At 34.8% G+C, this 21,206-nt stretch overlaps 1 long non-coding RNA gene across 22 annotated transcripts in view; it reads left to right on the forward strand.

Annotated features, from left to right (window-relative positions):
* LOC129060000 (uncharacterized) overlaps positions 1–21,206 on the forward strand; it is a 1,058,541-nt gene that overhangs the window by 350,962 nt on the left and 686,373 nt on the right. For 19 of the 22 annotated variants that reach the window (XR_010140292.1, XR_010140285.1, XR_010140286.1 and 16 more), the window contains one exon: positions 5,088–5,193. This is a non-coding gene — a long non-coding RNA (uncharacterized LOC129060000). Of the gene's footprint in view, positions 1–3,812; positions 3,894–5,087; positions 5,194–15,743; positions 15,805–21,206 lie in introns of those variants that run through there. The other 3 variants (XR_010140291.1, XR_010140298.1, XR_010140305.1) reach the window with 3 other exon arrangements.

Below are 21,206 nucleotides of genomic sequence, written 5' to 3' on the forward strand. Positions count from 1 at the left end.
TATTCTCTTTGAAGCAATTGTGAATGGGAGTTCACTCATGATTTGGCTCTCTGTTTGTCTGTTATTGGTGTGTAAGAATGCTTGTGATTTTTTACATTGATTTTGTATCCTGAGACTTTGCTGAAGTTGCTTATCAGCTTAAGGAGATTTTGGGCTGAGACAATGGGGTTTTCTAGATATACAATCATGTCATCTGCAAACAGGGACAATTTGACTTCCTCTTTTCTTAATTGAATACCCATTATTTCCTTCTCCTGCCTAATTGCCCTGGCCAGAACTTCCAACACTATGTTGAATAGCAGTGGTGAGAGAGGGCATCCCTGTCTTGTGCCAGTTTTCAAAGGGAATGCTTCCAGTTTTTGCCCATTCAGTATGATATTGGCTGTGGGTTTGTCATAGATAGCTCTTATTATTTTGAGATACGTCCCATCAGTACCTAATTTATTGAGAGTTTTTAACATGAAGGGTTGTTGAATTTTGTCAAAGGCCTTTTCTGCATCTATTGAGATAATCATGTGGTTTTTGTCTTTGGTTCTGTATATATGCTGGATTACATTTATTGATTTGCATATGTTGAACCAGCGTTGCATCCCAGGGATGAAGCCCACTTGGTCATGGTGGATAAACTTTTTGATGTGCTGCTGGATTCGATTTGCCAGTATTTTATTGAGGATTTTTGCATCAATGTTCATCAAGGATATTGGTCTAAAATTCGCTTTTTTGGTTGTGTCTCTTCCAGACTTTGGTATCAGGTTGATGCTGGCCTCATAAAATGAGTTAGGGAGGATTCCCTCTTTTTCTATTGATTGAGATAGTTTCAGAAGGAATGGTACCAGCTCCTCCTTGTACCTCTGGTAGAATTCGCCTGTGAATCCATCTGGTCCTGGACTCTTTTTGGTTGGTAAGCTATTGATTATTGCTTCAGTTTTAGAGCCTGTTATTGTTCTATTCAGAGATTCAACTTCTTCCTGGTTTAGTCTTGGGAGGGTGTATGTGTCGAGGAACTCATCCATTTCTTCTAGATTTTCTAGTTTATTTGCGTAGAGGTGTTTGTAGTATTCTCTGATGGTAGTTTGTATGTCTGTGGGATTGGTGGTGATATCCCCTTTATCATTTTTTATTGCATCTATTTGATTCTTCTCTCTTTTCTTCTTTATTAGTCTGGCTAGTGGTCTATCAATTTTGTTGATCTTTTCAAAAAACCAGCTCCTGGATTCATTAATTTTTTGAAGGGTTTTTTGTGTCTGTATCTCCTTCAGTTCTGCTCTGATTTTAGTTATTTCTTGCCTTCTGCTAGCTTTTGAATGTGTTTGCCCTTGCTTTTCTAGTTCTTTTAATTGTGATGTTAGGGTGCCAATTTTGGATCTTTCCTGCTTTCTCTTGTGGGCATTTAGTGCTATAAATTTCCCTCTACACACTGCTTTAAATGTGTCCCAGAGATTCTGGTATGTTGTGTCTTTGTTCTTGTTGGTTTCAAAGAACATCTTTATTTCTGCCTTCATTTCGTTATGTACCCAGTAGTCATTCAGGAGCAGGTTGTTCAGTTTCTTTTTATTCTTTTTTCTCTAAACTTCCCTTCTTGCTTCATTTCATTCATTTCATCTTCCATCACTGATACCCTTTCTTCCAGTTGATCGCATCGGCTCCTGAGGCTTCTGCATTCTTCACGTAGTTCTCGAGCCTTGGCTTTCAGCTCCATCAGCTCCTTTAAGCACTTCTCTGCATTGGTTATTCTAGTTATACATTTGTCTAATTTTTTTTTCAAAGTTTTTAACTTCTTTGCCATTGGTTTGAATTTCCTCCTGTAGCTCGGAGTAGTTTGGTCGTCTGAAGCCTTCTTCTCTCAACTCATCAAAGTCGTTCTCCATCCAGCTTTGTTCCGTTGCTGGTGAGGAACTGCGTTCCTTTGGAGGAGGAGAGGTGCTCTGCTTTTTAGAATTTCCAGTTTTTCTGCTCTGTTTTTTCCCCATCTTTGTGGTTTTATCTACTTTTGGTCTTTGATGATGGTGACGTACAGATGGGTTTTTGGTGTGGATGTCCTTTCTGTTTGTTAGTTTTCCTTCTAACAGACAGGACCCTCAGCTGCAGGTCTGTTGGAGTTTGCTAGAGGTCCACTCCACACCCTGTTTGCCTGGGTATCAGCAGTGGTGGCTGCAGAACAGTGGATTTTCGTGAACCGCAAATGCTGCTGCCTGATCAGTCCTCTGGAAGTTTTGTCTCAGAGGAGTACCCGGCCATGTGAGGTGTCAGTCTGCCCCTACTGGGGGGTGCCTCCCAATTAGGCTGCTCGGGGGTCAGGGACCCACTTGAGGAGGCAGTCTGCCCGTTCTCAGATCTCCAGCTGCGTGCTGGGAGAACCACTACTCTCTTCAAAGCTGTCAGACAGGGACGTTTAAGTCTGCAGAGGTTACTGCTGTCTTTTTGTTTATCTGTGCCCTGCCCCCAGAGGTGGAGCCTACAGAGGCAGGCAGGCTTCCTTGAGCTGTGGTGGGCTCCACCCAGTTCGAGCTTCCCAGCTGCTTTGTTTATCTAAGCAAGCCTGGGTAATGGCAGGCACCCCTCCCCCAGCCTCACTGCTGCCTTGCAGTTTGATCTCAGACTGCTGTGCTAGCAATCAGCGAGACTTCCTGGGCAATGGACCCTCCGAGCCAGGTGCGGGATATAATCTCCTGGTGTGCCGTTTTTTAAGCCTGTTGGAAAAGCGCAGTATTGGGGTGGGAGTGACCTGATTTTCCAGGTGCTGTCTGTCACCCCTTTCTTTGACTAGGAAAGGGAACTCCCTGATCCCTTGCCCTTCCCGAGTGAGGCAATGCCTCGCCCTTCCTCAGCTCGCGCACAGTGCGTGCACCCACTTTCCTGCACCCACTGTCTGGCACTCCCTAGTGAGATGAACCCAGTACCTCAGATGGAAATGCAGAAATCACCCGTGTTCTGCGTTGCTCAGGCTGGGAGCTGTAGACCAGAGCTGTTCCTATTCAGCCATCTTGGCTCCCCCCTAGTATTAATATCTTAATAATAAATCTTCCAATTAATGAAATGGAATGTTTTTCTCTTTATTTAGGTCTTTTAACTTCTTTTAGCAATGTTTTGTAATTTTCAGTGTATGAGTCTTGGAATTCCTTGATTAAATTTATTCCTAAATATTTTATTCTTTTTGATGCCATTATGAACAAAATTGTTTTCTTAATTTCATTCTTATGTTGTTAATTGCTAGTATATAGAAATAGAACTGATTTTTGTGTGTTGATCTTTATCCTGAAACATTGATGAATACACTTATCAGCTCTAATTGCTTTGATTATTTAGGATTTTCTGTATATAAAATAATGCTATCTCTGAATAGAAATAATTTTGTTCTTTCTTTCCAATTTGTATGCCTTCTATTTTTTTTTCTTGCCTAATTGCTATTGCTAGACCTTCCAGGGCAGGGTTAAACAGAAATGATGAAAGTTGACATGATTGTCTTGTTCCTGATCTCAGTGTAAATGCTTTCATCCTTTGTCTTTGAATATAATGTGGGTTTTTCCTAAATGCCTTTTGTCATTTTGAGGAAACTTTTTTTCTATTCCCAGCTTGTTGAATGTTTTTATATGAACAGATGTTGTATTTTGTAAAATCCCTTTTCTGCATCAATGGAGATGACCATGTGTTTGCCTGCTTCATTTTATTAATGTGGTATATTACATTGATTGATTTTTGTATGTTCAACTCTTTTGCATCATTTTAAATCCTCAACGTTTATTTTAACTATGACTGTTTTTATCAATTGTATGTATTCTTTGATTTATTCCATGCAGAGTCAAACTAATGGTGTCTCACCAACACATGGCATGAGAACACCTGTAGCAATCTGTTTGACAGTCATTCACGAGCAACTTAGAATTGCAAGAAAGGTAACAACATACAGAGCGATCTTTGATCACTGGGGAATAGGAAACTATGAGTTATTGCTTTCTCTTTTCTTTATCTGGAGACATGGTTCTGAAATCAGTTTCATAAGGTTTCTCAGAACGTCTGACTAGATTAAACAACCAGTTGCTCATAATGGCACCAACTTGATGATATATCCCACTTAATATAATATATATTGTCTTTCTCCTCATCTGATTTAATTTTTCTTATCTCTTGATCATACTTCCCAAGGTTGCATTTTCAAATAAATTTCTCATAGACATTATCTTTGGCCCTGATTTGTGGGAAAAGCAGGCTTAGGCAGAGCTAAGGCATCTGCTGTACTCATATAGTGACATTGCATAAGGGAGAGGGAACTAAAGGATATAATGCAGCACCTAACAAGTGGTCTTGCTACCCTTATGAGATGTCTCATGGTGCTATAGAATTGTTTTAATTTTGTTTCTGGAGACTCTGATAATTACTTTTGCTGTAGGTTTTGAGGTAGTCCCTGAGCTAATTCAAAGTTCTTTTGCTCACCATTAAAATGTCCTGCCTTTCTCTTTTGACTGTGGAGCAATCTTCTACAATAACTGCCTCCACTGATTAAAAAAGGGGAAACTAACTGGAATGAGAGTAAGAAGCTTGGTTCTTAGAAATATGTAAGTTTTAAATGAATGAGAATAATAATTTAAATGATAAACCTCACATTTTAAAAGGACTGTATGTCTGGTACTGTGCTAAATTCCATCCTAACCTCCCCAAGATGCAGATGTTAGTATTAACTCTATTTTATATTTAAGGGGTTTAACTTCAACCCAGGTGACACTTGCCCTAAAGTTTGGCTTAGATGACCTTATGATGTACTTTCCACAAATGAGTTAAAGTTCTAGCTATAAAATTCATAAAATATTTTAATAAAAGCTCCATAAAAAGTCAACACGCTGTCTGAGATTCTGTCCCATTTGAAATGAAAACCAAGGCTAACATAAACAAATTACAAAGAAGTTAGTTTTTGATATATAAAACCCAGTTTTTAGAATATGATGCTATTTTTGATGAAATAGTGAAAGAGAACAAAGCTGGATTTGACTTGATTCTCTTGATGATACACTCAGAGTTTATAAATCTGTGTTGCTCCTGTGTCTGCACAGACAGAATCTGGAGATGTTAATTTTTTGTCATTTGGCTTCTAGATGTCCTTGGCGTGTACACCCTGTGGAATCTGGTTCATCTCCAATCTGTCAGAAGGCATCAGAGGTGGTTTTGATTCCTTATGTCTTGGACCTGTGCACAAAAAGTGTAAGTACACTGCAATGAGGCCAATTTTACTGTTGTTGAGGGTCTTCTAAAATGATTTTATAATGGTTAGTGTATTGAAATGAACTCACCTGTAGTTCCAGGATGAGAAAGGAAGGATAATTTTTGGTCAAGATTTTAGAAAATATCTTTCTTGGAATTGTCTTATTTGTGTAGGCTCATTCCTTGCCCCAGAAATGGCTTTGATGAACATGACTCTAAATAAAATGCAAGAAGTTTAACATAAAGAGGAAAAAGTTCCTTTCCAAGGTAGTTATCAAATAGCTTAAATGCTACCAAATAATAGATGGTATATTTTTTCACATATGAAAATTTCACATTGCACACTAGGACCCCTTTTACTTGATTTTAAGTAGTTAATATATTTGGGATCCTTCTCTATGCCTCTGAGTTAGGTTATTATCATATCAAAAGAAATCCAGAACTTTAGAAGGCTTATTAGTGAAGCTAGTAGTTATATACACAAGTGGTACCTTTTAATGCCTCAGAAAACTAATTTTGGCATTGTATATAGTTGAACCATGTAAGCATTGTTACAATGGTTATTCTTGTTTTGGAGGGGTGGGTTAATTTGGAGAGAACATGATATTCCCAGTGGTGAAAAATTAAGTTTTATGTTAAAGTTAAGTTTTATGTTTTTTATTTATAGGAATTCAGATAATGACTTCAGATGTAAGTTTATAAATTTTGAACTAATTACTGAGTTTTCGTTCTTCCCTGATGAGCATTTGCTTAGTTTGTTGAAAACTGGAAGAGGGCTGAATAAGTATTAAATTTATTAAATTTAGGGAAAAAGCATAATTTGACCAATTTTATGTAAATTTAAATAGATTTTGTTTGAAAACAAGAGGTAGCTTATTGTTTTTTGTAAATAAATCTATTTCACTTGTTAGCTGGACACTGAGCCTATTAGGCATTTCTAGCCCACAATATAACTTTCTTTCTCCACTTTAGATTGACCCAAAGTGGATGGTCAGTTTTCTAAACCGGCCTGGCTTCTTGATGAAGTTTTTGAATTCATGAGCTAGTAAGTTTGAAGTGCTTTGAGAAGGTTTGAGGTGAGGCTAGAATGAAGTGAAGAATAAGCTGTTTCTTTTTGCCCATGCAGACTTTTCCTGTAGGAATGAAAATACAGTAAAGTATTCAAATACAGCTTCATGTAAAGTATTCTTTATTTTTAGTTATTTATTTGTTTTTATTTTTTGAGAGAGAGTTTCACTCTTGTTGCCCAGGCTGCAGTGCAATGGTGTGATCTCAGCTCACTGCAACCTTGGCCTTCCGGGTTCAAGCGATTCTCCTGTCTCAGCCTCCTGAGTAGCTGGGATTACAGGCATGCACCACCCAAGCCCGGCTAATTTTGTATTTTTAGTAGAGATTGGGTTTCATCATGTTGGTCAAGATGGTCTTGAACTCTGTCCTCAGGTGATCCACCCACCTTGGCCTCCCAAGTGCTGGGATTACAGGTGTGAGCCACCGCGGCCGGCCCCGTAAAGTAATCTTAATTAAAAAATAATCACTAAGTTTCCCCCTAAATCTTGTTTCACTTATGTAGATTAGGTTTTATTACACATACCAATTAGAGATTGTTGCAGGGAATAGCCACTCAAACTAGCCCGAGTTGTGTTGTAAGATTTCTGGGGAGTCTCAGGGGACCTTGTAGTTTTGGTAAAAATTAAAATTTTCAGCCAGCCTTAACTTTAGGAGGATAGTTAAACACGGCAATTTATTTTCTTATTTTTTTGTCATAATTTTTAAGAGAGAGGCACATCGATGACATTTATTTCGGTAATTAGAATAAGGTACCAATGACATCTCCAACAAGCAAAAACCCTTCCTACATATCTAGCTATCAATGAAGAAGTATGTCAGTGTATATCAGGAGATTTTCAAATAAATCAATTTGCAAAACTTTGTCAGTGGAGTTGATTTTAAATATTTCCTTTCCTAGAGTTTCCTGAAATCATGTTTTAAACATTAAAAAGTGATGAAACTTTCTAACAGGTCAGTTATTGAACACACTGAGTTACCTTTTTCAATTTTCAAATTTTCTTCCTTTGGTAATCTGTGTGCTTTACTCTTCAACCCTCTCCATTTTTCCATGTGAACACATCATCTATATTGAGCTGCCTTCAACAGGTGTTCCTGGTTTTGATAGCCACATCTATTTTAAGTGAATTTGTTTTACTTTCAATATTTTTAGACATTATTTTTTCTTGAAGGTGTCCATTCTAGAACCCTCACCACCATTCTGAGATTTTCCCTTTATCTTTTTCCTGAGCTGTGTTTCTCTTTCCTGTTGTTTTTCTTGGTTTACTGTCAACTTTGCAGTGGAGTTCATTTCCAAGAAAATTCCTGACAAGAATACTGAGGAGGTAAAATGTTGTGGCCTTGAATATACCAGAATATCTTTATTCTGTAATTATACTTGATCTATACTCTGGCAAGGTATTCAATTTTACATTAGAAATAATTTTCTCTCAAAACTTTGAAAGTTTCTCTTCACTGTCTACCACTTTTAGTATTTCTGTACAGAAAAGAAACCTAACGTTCTCTCCAGAAACCTCATGCAGATTCCAGATTCTATGTTTTGTTTTTTTCCTTTCATGTTAGAATATTTCTCCACAGGCTGAAGGATCCTTGACTGTTTCTCTATATTTAAGACTAAGAGCCAAATAATAATTTGGGAAGTCTTTATAATGAGATATCTTGATAGGTGTCGTTTATTAGTATGATGAAGTGGTAACACGGCTTTTTAATTGAGAGAGTCTAAATCTTTATGTGCGTGTATTCCCTGGGCCATTCAGTTTCTCTAGCTTGAAGGGAAAATCTCTTTGGGTTTTTTGAGGCAGAATTGGCAGTTTCCTATTGGTTTTCTTCAATTCAGGTTAAGGCTTCAGCTTTATCTGGTTTGCTAAGCAGTTACTATTCATCCATTTACATTATAACATTTCAGAAATGTTTTTGAAATAACTTATCTGGTATCTTCTCTCCTTTTCATCCTTAAGGGTTTCTAAGTTTTAAAATTATTTTACTGTCAGTTTAGTATGATTTTCAAGGGTGAGGAATAAATAACTTCATGCACTTACTGACTTATGTTTAATCAAAAGTTTGTGAAATAATTTAAAGCAGTATATGCAGAAGTTGGTGATACTTCTATGGTGTGACATTAATACTATTTTAATTATATCAATTTATTACTATAATACCTGCAAATAAAAGAGGCCTTAAATGCTCTGAAAGCATGAAGGCCTGCCTTTCTCAGCTCTCATGCTGTTTTCTCAGTAGAAGAGCTAATTCACCTGAAACCTTTACAGAGCCTCCTGCCTGAGTTCTCTAGTTGCACTTCACAGATCCTTCTGTCATAATACTTAGTACATTTTCCTCTAACTATCTGTTTATTTATCTTTTTCTCACTAAGTTCCACCATCCTTGAAGGCAAATATTACATCTTATTCTTCATCTTTATAATCCTTGGGCTTAGCACAGTGCTTGGCATATAGCAGGTGCTCCATACATGTATACTAAAAAATGTCAAATTAATGTGTTAATAATTTCCCTAAACGTTTAAGGAGATATTAACATTTTATAACTAAAGTAATTCTCTTCTAGTCTTTTCTTCTTCTCCTCCACTCTGTCAATTTTTCTTTCATATCATTCCCACCCCGGCAAGCAAGATAAACTTTTACTCATCAGTTGAATTAAGTGGTATATGTATGTTTTGCTGTATTTCTATTGCTATATTTCCAAGTCGTATAGGTATATTTTACTATATTTCTATTGAAGAAATAGCTAGAAAATGTAGGTTGATCCCATTTTGTAGAGGATTTTAAATGTTGGGCTAAGGTATTTTTGCTCTGTGAAGTAGCCAAGGGGGTGATGATGTTGAAGGTTTTAAGCTAGGAAAAGTAATATTTAAATCACAACATGATAATATTAGTGGGGCAGATGGACTAGAAAAGGAGATACAGGACAAGGAGAGACCCATTACAAAGCTACTCCTATAGCCTCGGAAGAAAAATGAGCTTCTGAGAAGAGTAAGGACAATAAGAATAGAACATATCTTTTTAAAATATTTTCATTACTATTTATTTATGTTCATATTCAATTGTAAACTTATTCATTGTCTGTCCCCTCCCACTAGAATGTAATCTCCCTGAGAGCAAGAGTCTTTATTTCCTTCAGCTCCAATCTCCAATGTCTAGAATAGTGCTTGCAAGATAGTAATTGTTCAGTACACACTTCTTGAAGGAATTAAGGAGACAGACAAGCTAAAAAGAAACAGAACAAAAATCAAATAGGGCAGTTGCAGATGCACAAATTAAGTGAAGTAAATTCAAACAGGCCAGTAGTCACAATTAATGTGTATGGAGTAAACTCTCCAAATAAAAGACAAAAATGGTCAGACTGGATTTTTAAAATTTCAGTAGTATGCTCTCTAAAGATTTATGCTTAAGACATAAAGACACAGCCGCGATGAAAGTAAATGATGAAAACTAATCCCAGATAATTACTAGCCAGGAGAACGGTGTTATCACTATATTATTTTTGTATAGAATAATTTAAGACAGTATAAAGTTAAATGGAACATATAAATATACATGTATGCATATTAGAAAATTGTATAAACCTAATATTATTAACAATAAATATAGTTAATAATATTGTACATTTTAAAATTGCTGAGAGTAAATTTCCAATGTTCTTACCACAAAAGAATGTTGAATATTTGAGGTGATGGATATGTTGACTAGTTCGATTTAATTATTCCTTATTAACATATTTTTGTGTGCCATAAGTTTATACAATTATAAATTGTCATTTTATTTAAAAATTCATTGTTAATGTCTTAATATTTACATATAGATTTTAGTAATTGACTTTCAAATAAATAAATTTTAAAAGTACATTATATATATAATCTAAAGTTTGACTTAAGGCCAGTTGTAGTGGCTCATGCCTATAATTCCAGCATTTTGGGAGGCCAAGGCAGGAGGATCAATGGATGCCAAGAGTTTGATACAAGCCTGGGCATCATAGCAAGACCCTGTCTCTACTAAAAATTAAAAAATTAACTGAGCATGATGGCACATGCCTGTATTCCCAGCTACTTGGGAGGTTGACTTGGGAGTACCACCTGAGCCCAAGAGTTTGGAGGTTACAGTGAGCTGTGATTACACCACTGCCTGGTTGACAGAATAAGACCTTGTTTCAAAATATGTATTTATATATATAAATTTCAAAAATTAAGTTTGACTTAAAAAATATATAAACATAAATGGATAACACTACATGGGAGAATGACAAATCCACAGTTCAAAAATATCTTAACACACTTCTTTTAGTAGCTGACAGAAGCTTCACCTAATGGGTCTATATAGAACTTACACAGAAGTTTCTTTTCAAGCACTTGTGTAATATTTAGACTAAATGGGAAAAATAAGTCCATTATAGACTATAGAACTAACATAAGCTAGAAGAACAAGTAACAAAATGAAAAAGAATATGAGTGATACACGGAGGGCACTGGGGATGAGAGTGGGCATGGAGGATGACAGTAGGGAGGGACAAGCACGTGAAGCTGGGCTGAGAAGAGTCTGATATGAGATCACAGGTTTCAAGTTGAGGAATAGCACAATCAGACTGTGTTAGCAAGATTATTTTGATGAGAATTTGGAGAATGCAATGAGTGGTAGAATCTGAGATAAAGGAGACCAGTTGGAGACTATTACAGTAGTTGAGGCATGAGACAATGAGGTTCTGAACTAAGTATCCGCAAAGTTGATTCTGTTTTAGCCAATGTCATGGAAGTAGAATTGTTACTACACAGGTGACTTCTGAGTAGGGAAATAGCAGGATGGCTCCCAGGTTTCTAGGACAGATGAATGATAGTGCCATTAACCAAGATAGGATCTTTAGCCAAAGGGCAGGTTCAAGGGGATACAAGTGACACTTCAGGTTTAAGAACACATTTTCATTTAAAATTAGTTTTGTAATTTTAAAATGCTTGTGATAGTGCAACAATGGAAAATATTATACCTTCCTGTTGAATCTTTTTTTTTTCTCACATAACCAGGTAATATGGCATCTCTGACTTAGTGAGTATAAATATCACGTGAAAGACCTTTACCTGAAATTGGCAGACCTGAGCTTAAGCCCTGGCTCTCCCTCATTGCTATGTGACTTGATTTATATCTTCTGTGCTAGTGCATGTAATTCTGTCTTTTTGTTAAATAACTATATATATATATATATATATATATATATGTAAAACTTCCTGGATGTAGTAGATTTTTCAATCCATTCCTTAAAGTATAATGTCTGAGAATGATCCCAATTTAGCTGTCCTCAAATATGCGTGATCTGAATCAGTGAGTGTGTGTTACCTCTAGTGGGATCAGTGCAGTCTCACTAATATTTGATATACATCAAAATCTCTTGCTTCATATTTCCCATTCTTTTCCTATTTTAAGAACTAATTTTTGAAAAGTAAAAAAACTTGACAGTAATAATAGTGATGATGATCATGATCATGGGAAAGTAGAGAGCTTCTTATGGCTCAAGTTAAGCATTTTAAATATAATCCTTAAAAACATCACCTTGCACATGTTATAAGCCTTGTTTGAGGAAATGGAGGGTCTGATAAGTTAAATGACGTTTTAGAGGTTACATAGCAAGCAAAAGTTGAGGCTGTAATGTAATTCCAGATCTCTGATTCCAGTGTTTGCATTCCTAATAATTATTGTAAAATGCTATAGGAAATTTGACCCGGATTTGATCAATCGAAAATAGTTATTTTCTAGAAGAGAAGAACTATAATGTTCTCAATACAAAGAAAAGATAAATGTTTGAGGCGATGGATGTAACAATTACCTGATTTGATTATTACTACACATTGTATACAGATATCAAAATATCACAGGCACCCCCCAAATAAGTACAACTGTTAGATATTAGTTTAAAAATTTACACATTGAAAGTAGCTATTTATAAAGTAACTTCCTATTTTGAGATTATGTCTACTGCCTTGGGTTTCTTAGACAATACACAGCATATTTCTTATAAAACAGTCAATAATTGTGCAGCTCATGTGCAGACATCAGTGGTGTCTGTTGTAGGAGATAAAAACGGTCAGCACAAATTTGTTTATTGTATTTATCCCAATTCATATTTGTAATTTTTTTTGTCTTTTCATCAATATAACCACTGAAAAAGATTTAGCAATTATGGCTTTTTGCATTGCTTTGCTTTTTTTTCTTCAAGTGGTGAAGTGTGGCATTATAGCATGCTTGGGAAGTTTATCACTGGAGATAAAACAAATACTATGTTAATTCTCAGGACTGAAACAAATTGGTGATGACTGTTTTGAAGTGTGCAATTACATATTGTTCTACTAAAAAGTCAGCAATGGTGATATATTCTCTAAGGTGCTTGAAGAATTTGATGACTTATAATTACCACTAAAGGATAGGTTTTCCAATATTGACCTTGGGGGATGTCATAGCTGTGTTGGGTTCTGTGCCAAACAATGGTCAACTTCTGAGAATCCAATTGCACATTTTTAATTTTATAAAATTAAAAATCATCTGCAAATTGTCTTTAGCCCTTGCCATATTCTGGGAAAGAATCCAAACTTCTATCAGATCATATGGCATAATTTTTGCCTAGTATTAATAATAGTAGCAATAATAATGGGAATATACAGTAGCTAACTATGTACCATGTGCCAGGAATTGTGCTCAGTGCTTTACATGAACTGCTTAATCCACAAAAAGCATATAATTCTGGATATAGTTATTAGTCCCACTTTACAAATGATGACCATGAGCCTTGGAGAAGTTAAATAACTTGCCCAAGGTCACACACACAGTGTGTACTAGAACTGGAATTTGATCACATATTCTAGTCAAGTATGCTTAGTGGTTCTGTAAATGAAATTTGCAAAGTTTTAGAGAGTAGTGGAGGCAAACAGAATGCCCATTTGTTTTTTTGGCCTGACACCTAGGTCATCATTCATGACAGCTTGATGTACATTCACTGATTCCAAGTGTCAGTTGAGAATGGCTGATGCAATGGCCCCATAGCACTCACATTTGTTGGAAAATTCCATGTTGATCTTTATATATACACATATATATGTATATACACATATATACATATATACACTATATATACATATATACGCATATATATATGCACACAAACATATATGTATACACACACACACATATATATAACAGTAGTTGCTTAAGCTTCCGATATTGGCCTCTTCAGTCATGGTACATTATTTTGAGTGTTGGGAGTCAGTATGCCTGAGGTGCGAAGATGATGATGTACTTCCTGTAGACATGAAGGCACTCAGAAATAAAGCAAGGCCATTGAACTGTCATTTGTTGTTCTTCCTACTCAGGCTTTTAAAAAAGAAACTAAGGTCAATTAACTGGGAAGCTTAACCTCTCTTAGCTTGTCTTTCTTTGCATAGGCTTTTAGCCTTTTAAATAAATCATATTTTTCTCTTCTTTCCCTCCCAACCCGCTATCCATTTTGAACACGTTCTTGGATTTCTCATGCTAGGCCTAAGGAGCAGACTGCTTATATTCAAGAATGATTTGGAGGGGATAAAGTGTGCAAGATTTTGAATTCTTGCCATAAGTCCCTGGCAGACAGCCAGGCAGCCTCAGAGGAATAAGGCTAATGAAGGGAGGGTAAAGAAGATCCGGGAGTGCGGCTGGTAATGCAGTACTCATTTAATTGGGAGCAGGTACCGGTGCAAACTTCTCCATTTTAATTGGAAAAAGGGAAGGGGATTGTTAAGGACGAAGGAAAAAAGAATGCATAAAGTTTTCAAGCCGAGGAGCCAAAGGCAGCCCTGTCTATGCCAGAGAAAGAACTCAATTTAGGGCAATTTGCTCTGCAAGCTGGGCTGCAGCCTCCCCTGGGAATAGGGATGAGGAAGAAAATGAAACCAAAAGAGAACTTGATAAAATCACCTAGCACAGACAATCTCAGTAGAATAGGTTTTACTGAGTTAAATCTGCCCCAATCAATATGATTCTTTTCATATAAGTTACAAATAAAAAGCCACAAGATTACAATAAAAATCGAGACTCGAGCGCTGCTGATGTTGCACCTGGGAGTCTTGAGAACTTGTTATGGAATATATGTTTTTGCAACTATAATGTTTGTTTTTCTTTTTACCCTGGTCATGTGAATCAACTATTTGCTTTCCTTCTCTATCCATTTAGTTTTATGTATTGTTTTTAAAACCCAACAGAGGCAACTTTTTCTGCTTAATTTCTCTTGCACTAGAGGTTGGGGATCGGTGGTTTCATTTTGTTTTCCAATGTGTTGAATCTAACGTAGTTCGGATTTCTCAAACTAATAATAAATGAAGAGATTTATTCTTATTGTATATTTTTGTGACATAAGGAATTATAAATGTTAATGTATGAGTAAAGGGAAAAAAGGGAGGCAAGACTTCATGTAAGAAGGGAAAGCAACGCTTTTGAGGCATATAAGAAACTATTAAAATAGAACATCTTATAGTTTATATATAATAATTATTAATAATCTTTGACTGTGCTGGAGAAACATGAGTTTTGAGCAGCCGATGGTTTCAATGTGATAATTTTTTTTGATCCTTAATGAATAAGGAGGCATAAGACTAAAAAAAAAATTGTCTTTCTTCCAGTGTGGTTGACTAATCGACAAAGAACTTGGAGACAGATACTTTATTTTAGTACATAAAAGTACTTCTTAAAGATTAATATAAAGGACTTAGATCTCAGGTTTCCTGGCACTTTTGTTTTGTTATTAAATTTCTTTAAAATAATGCATAATGGAAAATAAAAGGATCATGGTGCCTTGTTGTGGTAGATCTCACTTTCAGTCTGGTTGGTTATACATTCACTGTTTGTAAACCTAAAAGAAGAGTTGACTATGAACATTTTATCTCTTTGATGATTATCGTTGTGAGTTGGTGAAATTTTTGCTAATATGTGCTAGCAGACTGTGGATTGCTTATTTGACTTTATCTCAGTTACTAGGAAGTTCGGATTAGAACTGAAAAGAGACTTTTCTGGATAGAGAAAAAAGAGTAACATTTCAAAATGTGATGAGATGTTACTCCAAATATTCCTTCTCATTTTTCTTGATACTATGCTACATAAATGAGTCAATTTATCCCCCAAAAATATTTATAGAAGACTTCTCCATGTTAAGCACTGTAGAAAATGCAAAGATGAGAATAACGTAGAACCTGTCGTCAAGAAACTTACTTTATAAATGGGAAGGCCAGACAAAATATAATACAAAGGCCAGGTACAAAATTAGACAACAGAAAAAAAGATGTTCCCAAACAATATGTAACTGATGAAGTATCAAACCATATATACTTTTTAAGTTTGCAATGCTAATATCTGAATATGGGCAATTTGTGTCATATTTTGGGAAGAGCAGTAGATCAAAGTAGTTTGTTGAAGGCTAGAAAGTGTTTATGGAACTGACTGATGGTACTTTACTTGCTTTGTATTTAGACAGGCAGGAGAGGATGCAGGAGACTGTACAAAGTTCAAGAAATGATATGCTTTAATCAAGGTAAGAAACTGGGAGAAGAGAGGAGGTGGCAAATATGTTTAGATTATATGAGATTCTTATAGAGAATGAAAGAGAATTCATTGAGGCCACATTTTAGAAGTTGTGATCAGAATGTTTTGTTTATCCTATATCTAATGATTTTTGATGAAAAATTTACAAAAAGGATAAAATTCTCTTTTAGGGAGACTGACTCAGTGACAGGACGTGATATAAATTAATCGGATGGGGGCCTAACATTTGTTCATAGTCTCATTTTTTCCTCCCACATGACTAAATATTCATGTTCTCCTTTGTTTTTCTCCATGGATGGAGTCTCCATCCATAGAACTGCTTCACAGAGTTTCACCTCCTGCCTATGCTGACAGGGTCCTTCCTCTCTTTCCTGGGTGTGGGTGGCGGTGTCCGTAACGCTGCCAGCCCTGAGTGTCACAAAAGTGCAGGGTGTGAGGAAACAGCAAGGAGAAAGGCTCTTTACCCAACTCAGAATTGCACTTGTGCCAAGAGTTACCCAAAGACTCTCATGAAAATATTTCAATATCTCAGGCTTTCTAAGAATCACAGGAAATCTCCCATAAGACAGTTCTGTTACTTTTTTCACCTTTACCTCTGGAACCTTGAATGCATCAGACAGGGAGTGATGCCATCGCCTTCATTATTCTTGTCTCTCCTAATTTGATGGCTTCTGGTCGCAACTAAACTTTTCTTGCTTAATTATAAAACAACAGTTCACTCAAATCAATGGGGCTGGTGTGTATTTAATATGAATGAGTGGAAGAAGGGGTCTTCTCTACAGTTCAGCCACCCACCCAAATGCTGTGTTTGATTCTGGTTCTGTAATCTGCTATTTACAGTTAAGCCTCTGGAAAAGTAGCAATTTAGGGGGTTTTCCTTCATCTCACTCCCACTGTTCCCTTCCCTTAATACACCTTTTCCCACTGGAGCATATTTAAAAGAGATGCAAATGCTTAAAATACGTTTGAGGATAGGAGGGGTTTTTCAACTCCTGGCCCTTTTTGTAGGCTTGTTGACTGTTCGCACCTTTTTGTTATTTATAAAGAGGAAGAAGTCTGAGAATCTTTCTGCCATGATATGTCTCAAAGTGTGCCAAATAGATTTCTACCTGCCTTATTCATCTATAAGATGACTCTGTTCTGATAACTTTGGCATAGTTCTATAAAAAGGGAAACTACCTGTTTAGACTTGCTTGGAAGTTATCTAATAATTACCAATTCAAATGTAATGGGATTAAGTATATTGCTTTGAAAATAAGAGGTAAAATCATCTTTAGGTGTATATTTTTGGAATGATAACACTGTTTTATAGCATTTTAATTTCAGTAGCACCAATGTAACAGCTGAATAGCTATTAGAGAAATGCATTAATTAAAAACTATGGCTCAATTATGGATGAGAATTTCTTATTAGTTTTCATATGGCCTTGTGCCTTTTTGAGAACTGTGATTTTGTACAAATTTTAATTGAAGATATATCTCTGCTTCTTCATAACTCATGAAATTCAATATATTCTCTCTTGCAGACAGCACCAATGACTATATTAATTTAGAAAGAACCAAGTTCAAGTGTCAAAAACAAGTTAAACCATTGATGTTATTAGACAATACCGAGTTCAACTAACATTTATGGAGCCCCTAGTCTAGCTAGACATTATGCTATTAAATGATATTGCTTACATAACTTATGATTCTTCAAAGGGAGGAATGACATAGGTATTCATATTCACATTTTACAGATGAGAAATGTGAAATCTGAACAAGTTAGATGGTGACTCCATGTCTAGTGAGTAACAGAGGTGGAATTTGTAGCCAGAGTTCCTGATGCTAATGTGGAAGTTAAGAAGTGATTTTGCTATTGTTGAATTTATGACCTCAGTTTAACTCATCTACCTCAAAATCTGCAAAACTTTTCTGGAACTATTAAAAGAGTCAACATTCTTGTGAATTATTACACATATTTGGTGGATGAGGGCAAAATATGAGAAAATTAAATTCTTCTTTCTGATAGGAATATTCCTTTAACTAAATAAACAGCATACGTTTCCTTTTTAATTATTATTTTTAGGGGATAAAAGGCAATTAAATAACCCGACTATAATTTTATTATTATGTTTTAGATAGCCTTAGCTTTGTGCTGCTTAAAATAATAACTTTGAAACTCTTAAAAATAAATACATTTTGTTCATTAATGCTAAATGATTTTTTTCATTTCTTAAGTTTTTACTTTGAAAGATTTCAAGCCTATGAATAAACTAAAAACATATATAATGAACACTCATACGTCTCATCTAAGTACACCAGAGGTTACCAATTTCCTACATTTGCAATCTCACTCTCTCTCTGTGTCCTTCTCACATACAGAAATATATTTACTGAACCATTTAGAAATCAGTTGCAGACATCATGATAATTCACCCCAAATACTTCAACATCTATTTCTTCAAGACGAGGACATTCTTCTTCATAACCTTAATGGTGTTGTTACACCCAAAATATAAACTATTGATGTAAGAAAAATACCTGATATCAGCCCATATTAAAATTTTTCCATTATGCAATTCATATTTCTTCTAGTTGTTTAACTTTTCAACTGATGATTCAATCAAGGATTATTCAATACCGTTAGTTGTCTTGTCTTTAATATAGAATAGTCCCTCTCGTCTCATGAATTTGAAATTTTGAAAAGTCTAGGCCAGTGTTTTTTTTTTTCACAATGTCGCACTGATTATTTATGGATTTTTAGAATCAGTTTAAATACTTTTTGTCAAGAATAATGAACAGATGATCTTGTGTCCTTCTCAGTGTATCACATTAATAATATTGACTTGTTCCATTATTGGTCATGCTTTATTGTTTATTTGATTAAAGTGATATCTCTGAGATTCTTTCATTGTAAAATGTAAACTTTTTTCTCAGTTGATAGATAACTGTGGTTAATGCTTTAAGATTTTATACAAATCTTGCTCTGAAAAAATTGATTTAATATTTTTTAACATTCATGATAATCTTAGCATTAGTGCTTGCAAAATAATTTTTTAATTTATATCTTTTGTTTTATATTTACTAATAGACTTTCTTCAAGGAAGAACTTTCTCTTCCCCATCTCTTTTATTTTTTAAAATATCATTATGGATTTAGGAATTTTTAAAATATTTGATGTGTTATCATCCATTGCCATCATTATTTTTTTGATTGCTCAAATTATCCCAAATATGTGAAGTAGAAGCCCCTTCAAGTTGACCTCTGCGTCGTTTGATATAGCCTTATCAATCTTTGAGCATGTTCTTTGCTTTCTGTCTCAGCAATATGTTACAAACCTACCTTGTACTTTCCATGCCTAAGAGCTGGAATCAATCATTTCTCCAAAGAGCTCTGGTTCCTTATAGTGGGGAATTGTATTTAGAAACCAAGATTCAGGTTCATCATATGCTTATTCAGTCAGTCAATGCAGTATATGTATCTCTTATACTGAAAGCTGCATTGCAGAGTTCTTTCACACTTTCCTCCAGTCTATGTTGGAATCTTATTTTTCCCACAGTGAAGATCCTAACTCTCAACACCAATATATTTATTCATTTAGTGTATTTTACAGCACCCACAAAATATTTTCGGAATTACTACACCGATACCACTACTAACAGCAAACTTGCTAAGTAAACTCAAAGTTTTTTAAAGTTCTTTTTGTCTTTAAAATGTATTCTACTAGGGGTTTATAATCACAGTACTATGTTCAAAAATTTCTGAAATTGTGTGTGTGTGTTTGTGTGGGTGTACGGACACGTATGTTATAAATTTGCTATAGCTAAATTTGTTTCTGTTTCTATTCAATTTTAGTGATTTTTTTTGTTCTTGATTTAATTTCTAAATTTATATAAATAAGTGATATGCTTACATATCAAATGCTATATATATATATTATATATGGATGAATCAGAAAAGTTTGATTCTTTTTCCTTTCTCTTCTACTTTTTTCCCACTTTTCATCTTTAGGTAACAATTTTCATTAGTTTCTGGTTTTTTTCTGTGTGTGTCTATTTTCGCAAATACATACACAAATGTATTAAGCAATACATATGCAAACAAACATGCTTAATATATGTCTTCATTCTCTTCATTCTTACACAATAGGTTATAATATATATTTTTACATTTAACAATATATCCTAGGAATCACTCCTTACCAGTTTACTGGCATCTTCTTTAGTCTTTTGTATAGCTACAAAGTACCCATTTTTGGATGTTCAGTAATGTATAAAAATCTATTGCCTGCTACTGCAGGGAATTTAAGTTGTTTTCAATATTTTGCTATTGTAATTAATGTTTCAATGAATATACTTAAACACATATACATACGTTTTACAGTTGTAGAGATATATCCTCAGATTAAATTTTTTAGAAGTAGAACTGCTGGATCAAAGGATAGGTTTTGTTTTGCTAACTTTTGCTAAATTCTCCTCCACAGGATGGTATAATGTGATGTTCTGACCAACAATATATGAGGTTGTGTTTCTTCACAGCCTCACTAGCAGGGTGTATTGTGAAGCTTTGGATTTCTGTCAACCTGATAAGGGAGAAATGGTCAGTTAGTGGAGTTTTAATTTGTGTTTTTATAAATTAAGTGACTGGAAGCATCTTACGTGTATTTTAAGACCATTTGTATATGTTTTTTTCTGTGGAACATATGTTCATGTCTCTCTCATTTTTCAGATTTCTTTATATTTTTGGAATATTAACTTTTTATCTGCAATATATGTTGCAAATATTTTCTCACATTTTGTCATTTTTGTTTTGATTTTGCTCATAGTGTTTTTTTCCCACAAAAGGTTATTTTAAAATATTTTATGTAGTTTAATTTATCTTTTATTGTATCCGGATTTTGCGGTAGAAAGGCTTTCCCCATATCAAGGTTAAAAAGGAATTAATCTATGTCCTGTTCTAGTATATATATGATTTCATTTTTTATATTTAGATATCTGATCTATTTGTAGTTTATTTTTGTATATTTGAGGTATAGATCTGATATTACATTTCCCCAAAAGGAGTGATTGGAAATGGTGTATATATATATATATATACACACACACACATACATATATACACATATATATACACACATATATATACACACATATATACCCACATATATATACACACACATATATACACACACATATATACACACATATATACATATATATACGCATATATATATATATATAAAATTTACATACGTTCTGGGCTTTCTCATTGGTTCTGTTTATACTCCCGTAACACCGTGCCTTGATTATATCTTAGTATCTGTTTGGCTAGGCACTCTATTGCCGCTTTTGAGGATCATTCTAGTTTTTCTACCATAATTATTTTCTTTAAAATTTTAAAATCAACTTAT

The sequence above is a fragment of the Pongo abelii genome, chromosome 5 (genome assembly GCF_028885655.2).
Source record: "Pongo abelii isolate AG06213 chromosome 5, NHGRI_mPonAbe1-v2.0_pri, whole genome shotgun sequence".
In the NCBI taxonomy this organism is placed as follows: domain Eukaryota; kingdom Metazoa; phylum Chordata; class Mammalia; order Primates; family Hominidae; genus Pongo; species Pongo abelii.